Source organism: Pleurodeles waltl, chromosome 2_2 (assembly GCF_031143425.1).
Source record: "Pleurodeles waltl isolate 20211129_DDA chromosome 2_2, aPleWal1.hap1.20221129, whole genome shotgun sequence".
NCBI lineage: Eukaryota > Metazoa > Chordata > Amphibia > Caudata > Salamandridae > Pleurodeles > Pleurodeles waltl.
Genome location: NC_090439.1, coordinates 203,855,519 through 203,861,518, shown reverse-complemented (window position 1 = coordinate 203,861,518; position 6,000 = coordinate 203,855,519).

Sequence of the window (6,000 nt, the reverse complement as noted above, 5' to 3'; positions counted from 1 at the left end):
TCACAGAAAATACTCGCAAATCGATTATACATTGGTTAGCAGCTCCCTGATGCCCTTTGCGCATAACACTAAAATACACTTGTTAATACTTTTGTATCATGCTTTAGCTGAGCTGTCTCTTACTTGGAATCTCCGGGCCACATCCCAGGAAAGTGGATATTTTACACTCCACTGGTCAGGGATCTAGTACTGAGAGTATACCTGCGGTTCCCGTATCACAGAATGCTTCCAATTGAATTTGTGAAATGAAGTGGGCCATGGGATGCTCTTAAGATGGTCCTTAATCTGCATTGGGCAGTAGTGATTGTGAAGAGGATGAGATGTAAGGAGCAGGACCTCCTAGAAGAGGCAGTTGCAAAGGCAGCAATGGAACACAAAGCTGCCCCTTATAAGTCTCCTGCGGAAGGTTGTATCACATAGAGGTCAAATTAATGCTATTGCGACTAGGTAGGTGGAACTAACTTTCTCTGCTTATGGATAACCACATATGATCAGGGTAACAAAATGGGGAGATATCGTGTGAGACAGCTGTGACAAAACTTGGAGAATAGCTACATAATGGGATATACTTTGTTCCATAGGCAGTTTGCAATGAGAGAAATTAAGATGGATGTTTACTGTGATTACTATGATACCCTGTATGGGTTGGAATCTATGTCAGATGAATGAGCAAACTGACTACTTGTCATCCCTCTGTTTTCCAGGATTATCACCAGACCAAAGGGATGTCCTTGCGGCATACATTAGAAAGAATGACACAGAGCTATGTATCTCCTACAGGCCCGCAGCGTTACTTGATGTCAACACTAAATTGTACACAAAGATGTTACCTACCAGACTGGAACCTTTTCTCCATGATTTCATGCACCCCGTCCAATTAGAGTTCATTAAGCACAGGCAGGCACACACCAATATTTACTGAACAGTCCATTTGGTCGAAAATGGCCAACATGAAATCAATCCTGTTTCTGTGGATGATAAAACAGCATTCAACCGGATGGACTGGTTGATTCTTATTAAAACCTTCACATATTCGGTTTTAGTCTGGTGTTTACTTCAATGATAATGTCAGGGTACCACACCCTCATCTCGCAGGTTACATTCAGTAGGGTGCTTTTGTGCCCCTTCGCTTTAGGTAGAGGCAAGGTTACAGTACAGATAAGGTTACCCCCTCTTTCTGATTCTTTTTGCTCTTAGCATTGTCTTGTTCACAGCGCATATAAGAGCAGACAAGATGATAAGGCACATTTCCCTTTGACTACGTTGAATGCAAAATCACATTATTCGCAGATGACATTGGTGTCTCAAGGATCATCTATATTACAGCTATAGTCCTAGCTTGCGTCCTGTTAAACTACAGGCAGTTTCAACATCAATTTATCAAAATAATTGATTTTGAATCTAACCTTAACTCTCACTGAGATGGTAACTAGGGCATACCAAACACAATTTAGACAAACATATGTATTAAATACCTGTTTGTTCATATTACTCCAGATTCCTGAAAATCCTGCGTGCTAATGTTGACAAGGTGTTTCTCGAAGTGTTTTGAGGGAATTTATAAAAGGCTGCCCAGGAATTTGTTCCTCAATATTCAAATGTAATTATGATCATTGTTTTGAGGAGTGGACCCGACATAGCTCTCAGTCAGGCACCGGTTTCTACCAACCTGTGCACGGCGTTGTACTTCCGCAAATGTCAACTAGATTTTTCTAATTCCATACAGAAGAGTATGCCTATCAACTACAGGCATACCAAAGGCAAGCCCCCCACTGAGACTGTAAGGGCAGCAGTGGGGAGGCTTTAGTAAAGCTTTAATCTGTTAACCCCCGTAAAAGTTTAGTTAGGTCTCACAAGGGCTGAAGGCATGACGAGACAGAGCTTAGCCTAGACTTTCTAACAAATGGATCTCATGAATAGGTAGAAGGCAGTAAGTCACGGCAAAAGAGAGCACATACTTTTTGCTCCCAACTCAACCCATATAAGTGTTGAAGCAGATATGCTAATTAAGAAAATTATTAATGATTTATATGTTATTACTAATGAGACATTGCTTATAGAATTTAATTATTGAAAAATAATATGCACGTTTGAACATGTGCCCTCGGGGTATGATCACCATGTGTACTAAAATGACTGAAATTGTATAAAATAATGAAAATATATGAGAAAAATGTAATTATATATCAGAATGAGATGTATAATCTATGTTTTGTATTAATGTGTAGTATTAAATTAGCTGGACTAGGGGCCTAGTTTCCCTGGGCCTCACATACTCGAGAAACTGAAATACTGAATGCTTTGCAGAGGACTCTAAGTCGCAATAGCCTTGACCCGCTCGAAGTTCAAGTTACATAGCTAATAATGTTCTGCAATGTACCGACGGACAGGAGATGATGAAGACAATTTGATACAATTATGTGTAGAGCAGGCTAAATGTACTTTCCCAGGACTTGAACAATAGAAGCACTGACTGAAGAAGAATATGCAACAATTTCGATACCTGATGAGCTGGATGATGAGGGCATCGCATGAAGAACCAATCCACATCTTGTGAATGAATAAATATGAAAATTAGTAGATTTGGTAAACAAAAACTATAGGTTAAAGACATATCTGCCGACTGACTAACCAATTAGCAATTGGGGGATGGACTGGGAGACCTTAATAAAACATCATGACAAGGGGCAAAAAATCGGAGTTGCAGGAGAAGAGTTGATGACGTCAGGAGACGCTGTCCGAGGTGCTGATTTTGGGCTCATGGTCTGTGAGCCTGATCTGTAGCTGACTAATAGATGACCTGAAGACGAAGACTGACTTGTTGCTGACCCATCCTGGATAGGTAGCTATGAAAATGTGATTGACTATTTTTATGCCTTTTCTTCTAGGTGCCAACTGCGTCGTTTTCTAGAGATTCCCACTTAGGTAGATTTTTTCAAAATTATGTTTTCTCTAAATTGTTTTCGCATGAAGATCCCCATGCTAATGCTAATCTTGGGTAGGTAGGCTGTTAGGGGTCACGTTGACAGTGACAATGACTGACAAACTTGATTTCTGAATTTCACTATTAATGCTGGTATTCTTAGTTTGTGGTATTGCATTGTCGGATATGCTATCTTTAAGAATTGATGTATTTTATGATGGATTATTAAAAAGATTGATTTCAATAAAGATTGAGCTAACGGATGATCTAGAATTGTAATCAATAGGGAATACAATTTTTTAACTCTTTCTTGAGACTGGTTATTCTTGAGTATTATGGTTTAAAGCTGTTTTCCATAGAATGGTTTCTTGATTATTGATGTTAGCTATCGATTCAGTAGTCACTGCATGACTTGGATACTCCATGCGATTCAAAAGGTTCATCGACCTATGCGTGTCACCTTGTAAGTTTACTTACTAAGGACAAAGCGCGCTAGCATAGGTCATACTAAAACTACACACCTCTCCAACTACCAGGGGTGGCTCCTCCGCTATGCCAGAGGAGCGTCACCCCCCCGCTAGCACAGCTGCTGCAAAACGTTTACAAGAAAACAATAATAAACTATGTTTATTATTGTTTTCTTGTAAAAGGGGCAGGGGCACGGGCTGTGACGAGCACGAGTGCACAGCACTCCCCCTCAGTGCCATGTATGCTTGGCTGGCCATCTTGGGCCAGCCAAACATACATGTGCACTGGGCTATCTCCAACCTAGCAACGCAGGCATTGCATTGTTGGGTTACAGACAGCAGGCAGAGACTTTCAGTCTGCCATGGAGTGCCCTGGCTGTGCGTTCTGTCCAATCTTAATACTGCTTTCATGCTGCCAGCAGCATGAAAGCAGCATTAGAATTGGATGCAGGGCAAGCTGGGAGCCTGTGTCTGCAGAGGAAGAGAGGAGAGGAGCGGTGCGCATCGGAGCAGAGCGGCGCGTAAGGTAAGTATAAAAAAAAAATATATATATATTTTTTTTGCAACACCCCCCCTACCACACGGAGCCGCCACTACCAACTACCCAACTACCCATACTTGTCAGTCTGTAAGTGGCCACACTTGTGATAGTTGTTCAAGATACAAATGTAAAATAATAAAAAAGAAGTTCATTAGTGCTAAAAAGGGAGAATATGATGATGAAGCATGTCACACTGTGTGGATAGGGTTCTACTTTCCAAATTACCATTTATCATGTAGCGAAATCAAAAAACGCAAGAGACAATAAAGGAGTAGGGAATTTTGAAGTGTATATCCCCAATGGAATTTAAACATCTCTGTCGTCAGCCTCAAATTACCTGTCAGTGAAGAATGTTTTACCATTCAGCCTCTTCACTCTTTTTCTGGCAAAAATAGTATCTGACAGGTATGGGTGTACTTTTGTATCGGGAAGGAAAAGTCTGAAAGTGCACTCAGGTGTAATCAACTTTGAATGTACATAGAATGTATTGGTAATATTTGGGTCCTATGAACGTCAGAAAACCCTGCAAACCCTGGCTTTTCTGAAAATTAGAGATCAAGAGGAATTCAGCAGGGTATGACTTGCATCAATCCCAGTATGTTTTCCTTACTCAGAATGGCCTGCAAAATCATATTCATGGCCATAAACACCAAGGCCCATATTTATACTTTTTGACGCTAAACTGCGCTAACGCAGTTTAGCGTCAAAAAGTTTTGCGCCGTCTAACGCCATTCTGAAGCGCCATGCGGGCGCCGTATTTATGGAATGGCGTTAGACGGCGCAATCAGACCGGCGCTGCCTGGTTTGCGTGGGAAAAAACCACGTAGACCAGACAGCGCCGGCGTAGGGGGAAAATGGCGTATGGGCGTCTTAAAATGGGGCAAGTCAGGTTACGTCGAAAAAATCGTCTTAACCCGACTTGCGCCATTTATTTTCGACGCCCATCCCCCATCAACATGACTCCTATCATTGTAAAGATAGGAGTCATGCCCCCTTGCCCAATGGCCATGCCCAGGGGACTTCTGTCCCCTGGGCATGGTCATTGGGCATAGTGGCATGTAGGGGGGCACAAATCAGGCCCCCCTATGCCAAAAAAAATTATTAAAAAAAATAAAAAAAATACTTACCTGAACTTACCTGAATGTCCCTGGGGTGGGTCCCTCCAGCCTTGGGTGTCCTCCTGGGGTGGGCAAGGGTGGCAGGGGGGGTCCCTGGGGGCAGGGGAGGGCACTGAGGGCTCATTTTGAGCCCACTTGTCCCTTAACGCCATGCCTGACCCAGGCGTTAAAAAGCGGCGCAAATGCGCCGTTTTTAGCCACGCCCACTCCCGGGCGTCTCTTTTGCCCGGGAGTATAAATACCACGTAAAGGCCTGGGAGTCATTTTTTAGACGGGAACGCCTCCCTTGCATATCATTAACGCAAGGAAGGGGTTCACGCTAAAAAATGACGCACATTCCGGGAACTTTGGCGCTATTCGCCTCTAACGCCATAGTATAAATATGGCGTTAGTTTGCGTTAGTTTAGCGTCGAATTTGCGTCGAAAAAAACGACGCAAATTCGGCGCAAACGGAGTATAAATACGGCCCCAAATTTCTATTTACTTTCCATGAGGGGTGGTTGCAGTATTTTGGCTCGGGGTAGACTGACATCCAGGAAAGCTTACAACCCTAGGCTTTAACTAGAAACCCAGGGTAATCCAGGGTTGTCTGTTCTGCACAGATTCCTACCCAGAATGACCTGTCCTGTTTTAGGCCTCTCCTGTCTTATCTAATACACTTACCCAAGTATACTGGGTACCGTTGGTATTGAGAGTTGTAGAAATGCAGAATGAGAGGAGAGCTGTTACTATGTATTGCACATTTGGAGTGGTACAATGAGCTGTGGTGAGTAAAACAGGCAGACCATAGCCACTCCAGTTGCATCTGAGGAAGTAAGTTAATCCGATGGTAGGTTGGAAGGTAGTTGCCCATCATCGTAACCCATCAATAGGCTAGTTTTGAGTGTTCATAAAGTTCCAAAAAAGGTGATTTCAAGGGTCAGATAAGTCATTTATCACATCAATTTCGTC